We start from the raw sequence: 15,288 nt of genomic DNA, 5'->3' as shown, positions 1-15,288 counted from the left end.
ACTCCAGGAGTCAGGCACAGCTTTGTTCCCAGCTTCTAGAAAGTAAAGACCCCCCAGGTGTTTTAGAGTTGCTGCAAATCCTGCACACCTGTAGGCACCTGTGGTTCTGGCTCTACCTGCAGAACAAGCTCCTGCTTTGGGCCGTCCAGATATCTTGACAAGAGCTGTGGTTGAAGTGCTGTGTTTCCAGGGCACTGCCCAGGCTTTATCCCCCTCACCTCCCTCCTTTCTACTTGCACATTCTGAACTCCAAAGGGGTTTCCTCTCACAAACAGAGATGGTTATCCTGACCAAGGTAGCAGCTGGACTTTTGAATTAATCAGATTCCTTAAAAACAAGTCTCTGACCTTGCCTTACAGCAGTGTCAGTTGAAAGGGCCTCCAGTGGCATCAGTGAAATTACCATAAAATTACAAATGTCACAAAAATATTAAATGGGAAAGTTCAGTCCCAGTTTTTCACAATGCAAGAAGGAGCATTCTGTGAAGTGACCAGGAAGCTGGTTAAAAGGAAAAAAATTTTTCACTTAAAACATACTGAAGTTATGGAGTTCACTACACTGGGATGTTGTGGGGCTCCCAACACCCACAGATTTAAGAAGGGATTAGATCATAGAGGAGAGGTCTGTTTGTGGCTATTAAACTCAACCATTGACTACAATCTCTGTCTCCTTTAAATTAGGCTACAGTTCAAAGGCTGCAACAGGAGAAATATATTTTATCTGCCTTATCCATGTCCTGAACCTTTGCTTATGCCCACTGTTCGCCAGGACTGAACTAAAAGGACTAAAAGGACTTTCATGCTCATCCAGAATGGCAGGTTTTATGTCCTTATTCTGAATTTACAACTCTGACAGTGAGGTTGGAGCCTGGCCCACTATACATGGTCATTTTTCACTCTGTTCATTTAGCTCTTGTACTACACTTAAAGCTTTGGGGACAGGAAAAGACAAAAAGCATAGAGAACCCTGTCTGCCTGTTTGTCTGTTGACTCATTTACACTAATTGCTTCAATGTACTGACTTATCTCTTTTTAATTTATAAAATATGCCTAGCCCTGAGTCCCAATACTTGCACAACAATGGGTGGGACAGGGTTGGGGGGAAAGAACCTTACTAAAATTTCTACCATGCTCAGATAGGTACACCACAAAAGCATCCATGGAGAAAACAAACAGCTCCATAGAGACTTTTAAAAATTGCCCTTCCTTTGCAGCATGAAAGAGAATTAAACTAGATTCTGTTAGTGCCAAGGAAAAGACAAGTTATATCTATAGGGGATTCAGAATTAGAATGCCTGACTTCTGTGCTAAAGCATTACAACTATATGCTAGAATTACATGAATTAGTGTATATATAAATAGACAAAAGGAGCAAGTAGGATACAAAGAGGAAATATTAGGAGGGGCAAACAGCTGATGAGAGAGAATGGCAGCTCTTAGGCACATATGTGAGGTTTGTGACAGGCATCTCTGGGACAGCTGAGGCTCAGACTATAATCAGACAGAACAGAGAGTCACAAAAAAAAAAAAGCCAAACCAAAAGCTGACAGTCTGAGGATCAAATATATAATGGGCAAGGCAGTCCAATGGACAGGTGTCATTTTCATGTAGCATAACCCCATTGCACAGGGCACCAAGACTATCTATGTGCACATTAGAAATGCTCTGCATTGCTTCTTAACATAGAGCCCACTCAAAATTCCCTTTTTATTATAACATTGTTTTTTTGAAACTTAGAACTCAAATTTTGAAATACTCTAGAACCATGAATTCACAGATATTAGCACTGCACAACATCCCTTACCAGTTCTAACTGGTCTCAATTAATTTCCAAAAGGTCTGTGGAAAAACAAAAAAAGTAGGTATACCCAGCAAAGAAAGGCTTCCTCTTTCCATTTATGCAAATGATAGAAAGTGCAATATCTGATAAAAAGAAAAAGATTCCTTAAAATGCATGCATGTGATTTATACTTCATTAAATGAAGTCCAAAAGAAAAATAGAGTGGGAATTAAGAGACCCAGTTCTGTTTGAGAAGAGCAGTTCTCTTTGTTCTTTGGCATATAATTCATTTAGTCTTAGTTTATGAGTCTGTAGCCTCCCCAAAGTATAATGGTGATAATAACATATGCTGTTCTCTGTAAAAACTGTATTTCTGAAGAATGAAAATCCTCTATATAGGTCAAATATAAATCCAATGCTATATCTTAGCCATCCTATCTATTAGTTTATTCCTAATGCTAACACTTAATAGGACATAATTTAATTCTCAGTAAGACTTTCTGCTGTTTTTCCTCTATTTAATTAACCTTGGATTAGCCCATATAATTCAAATACATCACAGTTTTCAAAAGAATTTTCCTGTTTTTTTTTCTTTCATTTTTCCTCTAAAAGCAATTACATTGCTACTATAAGCAATTAAAATGGCTCCAGGAAAACTGAAATTCCTCATCCAAACAGGTGAATTGCACAAGGATGGGTGGAATGGAAACTTCACTGCTTTCCATAGGAGGTGCCTTATTGGGCTGTTTAATGGCAGCAACCATAAGCTTTTATTTTTACACTTGCTACAAGTCTTTTTTTTTTTTAATAAATCTTTCACACTTATCAGTAACACAGTGGTAAATCAATAGGGCTGCCTTTTAAACCCCTTAATCTGGTGCAGGCTGGCTGGTATGAGTCATAGATCACACAAGCTGCAGTTATGGAAACAGAGCAGGTGGCATTTTGTACACAAAGCTCTGCAAACTACCCAGGTGTGCCTGACCACAGCTGGCTTTTCATGGGTCACTACAGGCACAAGATAGACAGAAAGGGCCTCTGTAAAAGCATCCATGAGTCTGGACTTTTACCTCCATATTTAGAGTTTACTGGTAGCACTTTCTTAAGAGAGAGAAGCTGTAAGAAGCAGGGAGTGGATCCAGCCCTGCTCTGATTTCATGGGTTACCGACTGTGAATGGGCCTCCACAGTCAGTGCTGAATGGAGGTGGAAACAACCTCAGTTCCATGCACCCTCACTCCCCATACCACATCCAGCTGAGGACAATGCTTTGTTAAGGGCTGGCAGTATGCAGGAGCTAAACAAATATGTCAGTCACACAATCCACCTCATAGACAAGTGACGTAATAAGGGCCAACAACAGGGATAAAAAGCCATGCAGTAAAAAATTAGAAATTGAGCACGCATTTTTACCTGGGATGGATATAATTATTGTTTAAGGGAACTATCGAGGGAAGCAATGGAGACTTCACTTCAAGACCTTCTCATATCCTGACTGGTTGCCTTGTTGAAAATACACTAAGCAATGTGCCATGCTCATTGCAGAAGGAACTGGAAACAGTTTTATAGCAGTCAATGTAGGGACTCCAATGAATTGAACCAATTTTTAAGATAAAATTTTGAGCAGTGAACGCTCAGTCACAAACAGCCTAGAGAGAAAACAGATAATCAAAGGCTATTTTTAGCAAATAAGTAAAACCAGCATAGAGATGAAACACATGATTAAGACCAGCATATAAATAAAAGACGGAAGATTTTGGTAAATGTGACTGAGTAGGGTGTTCTTTAATATTTTTTCCAGTGGAAGAAACTGAAGGATACATTTCACAAGTTTCCCTCTCCTTACTTCCTTATGTGTCTTAAAGTAGTATAACAGCAGCCTGACACCCAATGAGACATTTGTTAGAGAAATCTAGGATATGCCAAATTTTGTGCCAGACCATCTTTAAAATACATGTGATGACTGTGACTGCAACTGACTTGCTATATTTAGCAACAATGCTGCATCAATATTAAATTTTTTCCATGGATGAAATACTTGGGCAGCCACCCAAGATATCACTACTTTAGATTCTATACAAAGATGACTTTCATTTTTAAGAGCTTAAGATATGAATACGAATAATTTCACGCTATATTGCTGAAAACAAAGATGGACAAGATAAAGCAATGTCAAATATTCCAAAATATTTTCACAAATATGGGACAAGATAGATCTGATGTTACAAGAATATCCTCTCATATATTAATGCAACATTAATATAAACTAAAGCAGTTGCATTTGTTGTTTTCAAGATTTTTATGAGAACACAGAAATTGCAGGCCCATGTGAGCTAATGCAATAATGTAATTTAAAAATAAAATGAAAGGCTTAGAAAAACTTATAAAAAGAGAGAATGATATATGTAAAGCTGAGACATCATTGTGCAATTTGATATAACAGACCCTTGGAAACAGCAGCTCAGGTTGCAACTTTTACTGAAGCATTTCAATGAAATTTGTGATATTTGTGAAATTTGTGATATCCCATCTTCTGATTTCTACTGCTTCAGGATTTTTTATTCCTGAAGTAACTCTCTTAGTCTGAAAAATTCCAAGGTGTTAAATGAATCCCCTGTACTTGGCCAGAAGCAGGGGGAGATATGCACTAATCTCTCCTGCAGGAGTGGCACTGCCACCCAGACGAGGCAGGGAGGGAGTTCATCCTGTCAGCTGCTGGAGAGTTGATGTGATGGTGAGGCTCCTCTGCAGATAGCCCCAGGAACTCCAGCACCTTCCTTGCTCCCTAGGGGATTGCCACCTGAACTTAGGAAGATCACCTTGAGCATTGATACACAGTGGAGAGAGCAGTTTCCTAAGCTGTGTATGTGTTCAGCAAGCCTCTCTCACTCCACTGAACTACTGAAACTGTAGGCATTTACTTAAGAAGGACCAGTAAGGGAGCAGCTGAATCTACATACTAGATTCCTAATTTAATAAATGCAGTATTTGTCAAAAAGAAAGCTGTCCTTCCTTTCCCTCTAGAAACTAACTTTCTTAAACACAGGAATATTTTTCCTGCCTGCTGTCACCCAGACATTTCTGTCTGCAGTGAGACTTAGGTTAGCAGAGACTTCTGCATCTCTGACAAAGTCATCAAATCAAAACCACACACAGACTGAATTCAGAGGAAGCAAATATACTCCTTTAATTGCTTGTTTGTTCCTTCCCAACCAGCTGTACCACCTCGGCATAGATTATTCGCTCAGCTATAAATGTCAGCCTTTCATTGTCAATCACTGCCTAAATTGGATAATGTGAATTGCAGCTTAGCAGTGCGTGCTCCAGGATGAACGAGGTCAGATTTACCTACATGAATAGTTTCTTATCTAGTGTTTAGAGTTTCTTTAAGAATCTGTAGAAAGAAATAGGCACTTTAGACCTTCATTTGTCTCTTCCTAACAGAGATATCTAAAATAGGTCAGATGACTCACTCTTTAAAAGCATCTATTTCCCTCTCTTGAGCCTTAAGTCACTAGTTCTAGTGTAGTTACCTAGAGCATAGATGGTGAAAGTCAGAGGAGATGGATTTCATGAACCATACTCTATTTAGCTGTAGGCAGCAGATTTTTAGAGGCATTTGTCTTCCAAAATTGGGTATGAACTTAATTTCAGCAATCTTTCCTACTAAGTACTAAACTGTATCTTTGTGTGCATAATTCTTCTAAAACCATCCTCTTTTTTGAGCACAGAGGAGTGTGAGTCAGAGTGAGATGGGAAGCCCAAGTCCAACAATTCCATTTATCCTGGAAGGAACACATGACTCTGACTGTGAGCTTGAGATGGGAGCTGCCAGGCCTTGCCATTTTTGCCTTTAGCAGTATTCAGGAGTCTAGACAAGGAAAGTGTATTTGGAAACCTGTGTTTCCCTGCTCTGCAGAGTATCTGTTCCAGAACACATTGAGCTGTAAGGTGTACTCTGTACCTGACCCAGAAGGCCTCATGTGCCCCTTTTGTTCCTACAAAGTTAACAGGCAGACAAATCAGAGTCCTTCCAGAGTGGCTTGCTCTGAGGGAGTGGGACTTGCCTGCAGTCTGGATAGAGGCTCAGTGCAAGGCAGTCAATGACAAGGTCAGCAACAATTCTGACTTCAGATACCTCCTCAAACCAGTTAAATACAGTCACAGCTCATTTGACTAACAGTTTTTGGGTTCCCAGCAGCACAAGAAGACAGGTTGTGCTACCAAGGGACATGCAAGTCCTCTTCAAGGGAGTGCCTTCTCACTCTTCTGCTCCTGAGTATGTAAGCTCCCTAAACACTGTCACCTCTGTGTGTCACCTCACAGTACCAGCTGTGCCATGACCACAGATATCTTCTCCTCTGGTCTAATTTCTGTGTGGAGTGTATATCAACCACATCATGTCTTCTTGCTGGACTCTGGGACACAGTGTGGGACTCCAGAGATGTTAACAAGCTCTTTCCTCATGGACTTCTCTGGAAAGCATCACTACTTCCATAAGCCTTAATATGATCCCCCCTCCCCTTTGGTTTCTGTGTCATATTCATCACATTGTTTTTTATTATTAATTTGAGGAGTATATTAAAACATATTAAGTAGCATTTTATTTTCTTTCTTTTTTCTTCCCCTTCCCTTCTCTTCTCCTTCCCTTTCCCCTTCTTTCTTTTCTCCTTTTTCCTTTTTTTCTTTTTCCTTTTCTTATTTTTCCTTCTTTCTCTTTCTGTTTTCTCCTTTTCCTTTTCCTTTTCCTTTTCCTTTTCCTTTTCCTTTTCCTTTTCCTTTTCCTTTTCTTTTTCCTTTTCCTTTTCCTTTTCTTTTCCTTTTCCTCCAATCATTACTGAACATCTATTTAGTGCTAATGGCAAGGGCAATACATATTTTGTGCCTGTACAGCTGTTCTTCTGAAAGCTGCTCCATAGGATCCAAAAAGAGAAAGTTTCTTGTTCCTGCTTCTAGACCTCCCTAGAGCATCTGCCCACGTCTAAAAGTGAAAAGTTTAAAATCCTGCTCTAATATAAACCAGTGTTACTGTGAGGTTCTTTATTCCTTCCTTACCCATTGTGAAATATAAGCAAAGTTTTTATTTTTTTGTCCTGAGTGTTTGATGTCTTGTTAAACTGCTGTCCAAGGGCAAATTCTTTTTGTCATCTAGACCTGAAGGGTTGCTAAGCACACACAAGGATAAAGATACATTCTGATTACTCAATACTTGTTTTACAAAGTCTGCAGCTGAAAACAATATTGCGTCACACAGTCTACTTTTGCAATACAGGGTGGATACCTAGAATCCCAAATTAAACATGTTTCAGCCATAGGTGTGTGTTTTGGAATCATTCAGTTGTAGAGAAATGGAAAACTTCAGACTGTTCAGCATAAAAAAGGAGACATTAATTAAGGCTGCATAAAGGCCAGCAAAAAGTTAAATCATTTAAGGAGTGGGATAATGACTATTTTAAATACATCGACTTTCCTGAAAAGTTTGGATAAGGTAATGTCTCCCGTTTTAGGTCATATTCACAACACTGAAGTCACTAGAGTAATTCAAGAATTTCAATTCAAGTCAAAGGGCATTTTCAGATGTTGCCAGTGGATTTTAGACACACCTATATAGCATGAACAGAAGTTGATGACAAGGCTACCAGAGATGTAAAGAATACTGATGTAAAGAATTTTTGTCTTAGCTATTTCTTCAGTTCACAGCTCATGTTGCATATGCAGATGTGGTATTCAGTTGGAGAAATTACTCTAAGCACCTGAGAACTCTGAGAACATGAGGCTTGGGCAAGAGAATATTCAGACTGCAACATGGTAATGCAGAATCAATGAAGAGATTTGGTTTGATTTATGGGTAGGCAAGACATAAATGCGGCAAGTCAGTGTTATAAATTATGTTAGAAGGAGACCAACTTCTATGTAAATGGCATTTGGGTCCCAAACTTTCATTAATCTTGGGAGTCATCCATAGGATGGGCTTTGTTTTCACAATGTTTCTCAGAACAGCAAACTTGATAAACACTTTGAAATTATTTGTGCATATAGGCTGGTAGGTAGGCAGGCTTTAGGCTTTAAATTTAGGTGAAATAGCATTCTTGTTTCTTGACCAGAAGTGCCATGAATTCAGGTGAATAAGAAAGAATCTGTGAATCAAATCTCACATCCCTAAATTAAAACAGTTACAAAATTTGGGATTGTGAGTCACAAAATGACTATTACAACTCTGAAACCACATTCTTGTAATGATGATTATGAAAGGAGAGAATAAGGAAACAATCTTGTCTGGAAATCTTAATTGGAAAACTAAAGTCTTTGGTGATTGGTGATTTATCTGGAATAGGAAAACCATGACTTGCAATGAAAACCATTGGACTCTCATGAAGAGTTACATGTTACTCCTAGTGGATCTCTCCATTGCGAACAAGGATTCTCCACTAAAACAGGACAGTGAATATTCTCACAATCAATTAACTGAGTTTGCCACAGCAGTTCTTGCTTTTGGTTCCAGTGACATTTCCTTCGTTGTTTTAGTACATATTCTCCAAAACAACTATAAATTTCACTACTGAATTTTTAAAGGGAATAGCTATTAAATTACTTTCAGTAGAATCTTGGCTGTATTCTGCAATCATGCAACCATGAAACATGAAAAAAAAAAAAAGAGACTCAGCTTTTTTAAAAGTCTACTTTTCAATTTTTTTATTACCTGCAAAGGGGGAAAGGCAAGATCATTTTTAGAAAAAAAAAAGTTGATACACTAATATCTTTGTGTGAAAAGCTGAAGAAAGCCATCAAACACAAAAAAAATCCAATCCCCAAACCAAAACAAACCACCATAAACCCAGACTCCAATAAAACATTTTTAAAATGACTCCCACAACATGAAAGAGAACAGCAGCCTGAATTATTGGTAATGTATCTAGCAAAACATCCCACTCAGAGTATGGAAATGCTTGGAGAACAAAACATGTACCAATGAATAGTGATCAGCCACAATCTGCAGGGAAAGGAGCAGTACAGAACTCATCATGATTTAGTAGATAATTTACCACTGGAGTAGACTGTAAATCTCGCTACTGGCAATGTGTCATGAAGAAAGCAGAAAATGTTGGTGCCACCTATTGGTATAAAATGAGATTTGGAAATTATTCAAGCTAATTTGCATAAATCCAAAGAAAAGTGAAAATAAGCGGACCATGTTTTGCTTCATGCTTTAGGAGTTTTGAATGCAGTATCTAGAGTGAACTCTTTACTCCATGCTGCAGAGGCTTACATGTATGTTTAACAGCAAATTACAGATTATCTGTGCTTGCAGTTTAGAAGAAGATGAGGAATTTAGGTTGCATTTCACTTCAGTTTCCTTGCAGTTACATTAATTTAATTGAAATACCCAGCACACTGGGAAATTCTGAACAGGGAGATGGGTTACTAGACTCAAAATACGCAAATTTGCCAGCCAAATTTCCTTGGGTAGTACATGCCCTACAGACACTCTGGAGGTGTATGTTTGGCAGAGTACATTGACACTGTTGCTATTCAGTGGTCTGAAAGGAGGATTCTGTTTAACTCTGCACACCCCACTTACCATGCATGCTGGTGAGATATACCGACTCAGAGCAAAAGCAATCCTTCTTACTACATGGAAGTGACCTTTATGACGTTATGGCAGGGCACCAAGTTCTGCTTTTAGTTCATCACAGTAATAGCCCTGGATCCGCACAGGACACGTTCAAGGCACATGCTGGTGTTCCTTGATGTTTGCTGCTGCAGTCTGTTTCTGCACATGCTGAAGACAAGAGTGCTTTGGTATACAGAGATCTTGACTCTAGCAGTGGTTGAAGACACATTTTATACCCAGGGAATCAAACGTGCTGCCACTGCTAAAACAAGACTGGCTTAGAGCTCCTTGCAATGACTGACTAGTGGTGCTGTGACTCCTCAAGAAAAAACAGGCTCGTATATGAGACTTCAGGGCAGTAGATGAAAATTTTTAATATGTATGTTCACTCATCTCCTAATATTTGCTTCTTTTTATCAGAATTATCTGCAGTCAAAAAATCAGTAGACATTACTAAAAGTTTCTTTGCCAAGTAGCAGAAAAACTGGAAGGTGAAAGCCTTATGTAGTCATTTACAGGTTTAATTTCAGGGTTAATTTACACACATAGCTCACTACAGCAGAGTATTAAAAATCTTCTTGCAGGTCACCTTTATTGCTGGAATTTTAATATATTATGCATGTATAAATCCTGCTTGAACACAGCTGAATGAAATCCTAGAATGAAGCTGGAGCAGAAGAAGGACTTTGGTGTAAAGGCACTGAGATATGATTTAACTGTTTCCCATGTCAAGTATGTTGTCACTCACTGCTGTGACTCACCTTTGCATTTAGCAAACACTTCCATTCTTCTTCCTGCTTACTTAGATGGACACCAAGAATGTCCTTACATCGTTGGAAAAATCCCATAATGCAATCACCTCTTTGTGCATGGGAATTTGGAGCACAACTATTATTAAAATCTCATGGGTAGTAAGCAGAAGATTACATTATACAGCCAAGTACAGATCTCTTCACATCTTACTTATTTCCAGTTGAAGGAGATCATCTTAAAGAAAATTTTCAGTATAACAATATAGCTATGTTAAGCCAAGGAAGTCATTGGACTTAGTATTGACAGCTGAACAGATCTGTGCCATTTTCAGGTTGTAAAATAATCCCTGTTCCAGAGGCACATTCTCTGTTAGTGGTGCTCCCATTGTGGGTTGCCTGCAAATGAGCACAGGCCAGCGAAAGCAAATTGTATGTCCAAAAATGCCATTGTCTAGCAGGAGGCTGGAGAGTTAATCTAATTCTGAGAACTATCAGTTTCTTTGTTCCTCTTTCTCACACCTGCTTCATCCTGGACTGTCTGCTGAGAGACATCTCAGACGCCACCAGAGCAGAGAACGAGGAACCTGAAGAGCCTGGAACAGCAAATGGAGGCAGAAGCAGGCAGAGCCAGTTCACACTATCAGTCAAAGGCTGGTTGCCTGAGGCAGTGAAATGTTTAGTGTCTGTTTGTTGTGCAAGTGACGGCACACTGCAAGAAGCTTTCATTTCACAGATTGCCCATAAGGCAGTGAAACCCAGCAACTGTGACAGCGCAAGTAATGGGGAAAAGTGTTGGATCTTCATTACCAGATCACGGCGTGGGTTTTTTATATGACAACTCCATGGTTTTTCCACAAAGGAGCTCAGGGAGAGAGTTTCAACACTGCAGTTACCCTTATCCTGGCAGCTGCTGTGGATACAGATTTCCCAGTGGCACAAAGTCAGAAGGGAGCAAAGCTGCAAATGTAAAGGCTCTGTCTCCTCTCTCAGCAGCCAACACAGCTCAAACCAGACTTCAGTCTTCACTGAAGTGGCCCTCCCAGAGGCAGTAATTGGGAAGAGCTTGTTCTGTGCCAACCAAATATACTGGAAAGTCAGAGGAGCTGTTGCGAAGCAAGCAGAGCCTGGGCGGAGCAGCTAACCCTGGGGGTATGTGTTTTTATTTGTGCTTGAACCAGACTGCAATAGAGGAAACATTGCAAGCACAAGTGCACCTGCTGGAAGGATGCCTCAGAGCTCCGGCTCCAGCTGGTTGCCACGTGAACAGTCAGGGAGCTGAGCAGCAGCAAGGGAATGGGAGGTCACTGCATTTCTTATTCCCACAGAATTTCATTGCGGTGCAATATGCCAAAGTTCATCCTGGTTAAGGACAACTTTTTCTTTTTTTTCCTCCCTGAACCTTGACATTCTACATAGTAGTGAAATTCGTTTCCCAGTCAGCTCTAAATGAGAACTTTAGTGATTTAGTCAAGTTCTCACAGAAAATCTGTAGAAAGCCTGGGAATCAAACCTGTATCTTTCCCTCATAGTTTATGTTTTTTCCTACTGCTCAGATATTCATCAGTTTCACAGTGAAGAAAGAAGGTAAACCTACTTGCTCATTTCCAGTGGAAGATTTCTCCCTGTACTCAAAAGTTTTTCATTTTTTTCCAAATTGATTTATCTGGTAATGTTTCCACTGGCTTCTCCAGGAGATAATTTCTAGTGTAACAAAGCCCGCTATTAGGAAAATTCCCAGGTTTGCAACTTAGATTATCTTTTAGTTAGTTTCATCTCACTGTTTTATTCCAAATTAGTTATCTTTGCTAAATTTCTTTTACCTACTCACTATTTACCTGCTATCTAGGCTGATATTAATCCAACTTCCTTGTTGTTATTCCCTCTTATTTCTATATCTCACAAGCATTTCTATGCTATAGGGAATGAAATACCTCTGGATTTCAGAGGTCTGTAATTTGGAAAACTGCAGACCAGAGAGTGCATCTGCACACACTGTGGTGGAAACCATAAGTACACATGAAACTATATACAAATGGTGAATCATAACATTAAATAACACCATGAGCATGTGGAAAGACTCCATGTACTTCTGATTGTGAAATCAGTTCAGTGATTTTACAAAAGAAAAACCAAAACCAAAAAACAAACTCAAAAAACCAACTATGAGGGAAAGTTTGGCTTTAGAGCAGAATAAAATTGCATACTTGTGAAGAGGTCTGGGGTGATACACACAAGAGCACTGAGACTGTTACAGTGACCTAGTCCTCTTATTTTTCCTCTTGGAGAAATGCTTGGACTTCAGCTAAACTTAAGCTATTTCATTTACATCCAATCCACAACAGTTGTGTCCAGATTGGTCACAGTAGATTTTATTTTGCTAGATCTTTCCATGCTCTCAAAATGTGGATGCTAAATTCTTGCCATGACTACACCTATGTTGAAATCCTGTGTTTTGCCAGTCTTCAGAACTGTGTTAAGAAGCTGGTGAGTGGTCTTCCCACACTTTACTGGTTTCAGTCCACATGTAATAATTTCTTTAGGTGTCAGCACCAAGATAATCTTGGGAGAGTTTTAAAATTATATCCATTTTAGAACTGAAGAAGGAACACAGAGAAAATAATGACCAGGCTTACAAAATCTGCTAGACACCTATTCAAATCAAACAGCTCAGTCCTCTTCAGTCCCATCCTATCTCAAGGGTGAATAAAGATAATGGGCAGGCACATTGGAGGTGCCTATTTTTCTCCATTGATAACAAAAAGCCTAAAAAATTAGGAACTTCAATTAAGTCAGTAAAAGAGAGGGAGGACAAAGTTTACATTTTCAAACTCATGCAGGAAACACATGAATAGAGGAGGCTCTACCCAAATGACCTACTCATGGGATCCCCCCTCTTCTGATTTTATTAGAATTTTTGTGATTTATACATAGCAAATGCACATTTGTTTATGGATATATTGTCATTCCTTATTTGCATGAAGAAATTTAACAAGAGATCTGTCCCCAAGGGTTTAGAATGAAATGTAAAAGAAAAGCCAATTCTCCAAACCATCTGCAGTGTAAGGAGAGTGAATGTTGTACAAAATAAAGTCTGGGAGTAATATTTGCAGAAATGAAAATGCCTTCTGAAATAATTTCCAGATTGTTGCCACTACTGCTTATAAACAGGAAAGGTATACAATGTTAAAATACTGACTCACTTGAATTGTGTACTAAATTCTGGAAACAAAGCAGGCAAGTCCATGTGGAATGATTCATTCTAACTATTCTTTAATGTAAACTACATTCCAATGGTGCCCAAAGTGATCTAGATATGCTTCATGGTATTCACAATGCTGCTTGCTGCACTCAAAGTTCATTTTACCCAGATATTCAAAAAATATCTTGAAACAGAAGGACAAAATAGTTAAAGAATCTCCCACAGATAATCCCCAGGAAATAGTTTGACCTGTTCCAGATCAATGTCAAGTCTTTTGGATGGTGTTGCACCTTTTACAATGTAGAAATTATGAATTTCAATTTGAATGTTAAATTTAAAATGCATTAGTTTGACACAGTGGAATCTCATTAGACATAGTGAATACAAACAAGACATTGGGTAGGGAAAATACACTTCCCTACATCTCAGTAATCAGTCTGTGAAAAATATTCTGAGAAATATAGAGGAAGCTGACAATAATATCTTTGCTACAGATCCAGCTGTCCTTCTATGTTTATTACTCTGGCACTGAAGTCAATGGGAAATCTGCCAGAATAAGAAAGGAGCTAGGACTGCAGGATCTGGTCCTTATGTGAAAGCTTAATCATTTTCTTCCATCTGCTATGGATCATAAATGTGGACTCTCTGAGCAAAGGCTGAAGGGGAGGGGGGGACTTTCAGAGGTAATAGGCAACAGACATGTTTTTGATGGCAAAGGAAAGAGCTGTGCCCTCCATTTAAATCACCTGTCTGTGATTGTGAAGTTATAATACTCTACCCATACAAGATCCTTAATGATTCTTCAGGGAAATTGATGAGAATGGCAGAAGTGAATCACGAAGCTCCTGCAATTGTCAACAATCTTCAGGAGACTGCTGGAGTCCAGAGAGTGCTCTGCAAGGATTCATGCTGAGCAGCACTACCAGGATGCATTCCAAGGCTAGTGGGCATTTTAGTGCACTGGGGCTTTGCAGCATCAAGCAGGAAATGGGAAATTTAGAAAGCATTTATAAAGGGTAGCAGAGGTTGGAAACCACAATTGAAAAAAAAGGAATAAAAATCACACCCTGATTGGTATGAAAGTATGTAGGATCCATTCAGAAAAAAATCTGATGAAGAAACATTAATACAGACTCCAGAATTACAAGCTGAGATGAATCAGAGCATTTCTGGCCTGCAGACAGTGCTGTTATTAAGAGTTATTGCTCAGTGTAAAGAGCCAAAAAATGTGCTCAGCTCTGTATGAGCTGCAAATAAAGACAATCCCTGCTGGAGGATTTTTCAGTCTAGGATGCTGGTCCTAAGTACTCTCTTCACACCCAGTGTGTCTATGCAAATGCTGGTTAACTCTCACAGGGCACAGCAGTCCATCCACAGCAAGACTCGGCACAGGACACGTGACAGACATGTTAAAACATAGGTGCTGATGGGACACCCAGTGATCCAGGGATTCTGTGTAAGAACCAGAGTGAAAGGCACTGCTGGAAGGTATTGCTGGCCTTTAATTGGCAGAATTGCTTCCAGGAAGATCCTCTCACTTCCTGCTGACTACAGAAGTCCCTGAGCACAAGCACATGCCCCAGCATCAATACTGCTGTGCCTGATAGTAGGAGATGGATTATCCTTCCATGGTCTTATGATGAGGTTAATACAGTATTTTTGACTGGAAATCTTGAATAAGCATGGCATATACCCAGGAAAAAATCCTGTGACGAAAAGGATAATCTGGTAACAGTGAAAGCACAGTCCCTGAAAATATTGTGGGACCTCCTTGGTCTGTGCATGGTTCCCAGGCAGAGCAGAGAGACCTCAGTCTTCAGGGAAATCTTGCAAGAATAACAGAGCAATAATAAAATGCATGGCTTTGTTTTTAGTTCACATGGGGCCCCAGTAGGAAAGTTGAAAACCTGCTGAAAGAGCGTCTTATGAAGCATTATTAATAAGTTA

This window comes from Ammospiza caudacuta, chromosome 3 (assembly GCF_027887145.1).
Source record: "Ammospiza caudacuta isolate bAmmCau1 chromosome 3, bAmmCau1.pri, whole genome shotgun sequence".
Classification (NCBI taxonomy): Eukaryota; Metazoa; Chordata; class Aves; order Passeriformes; family Passerellidae; genus Ammospiza; species Ammospiza caudacuta.
The sequence above is the reverse complement of the archived record's forward strand: the minus strand, read 5'-3'. Positions refer to the sequence as shown.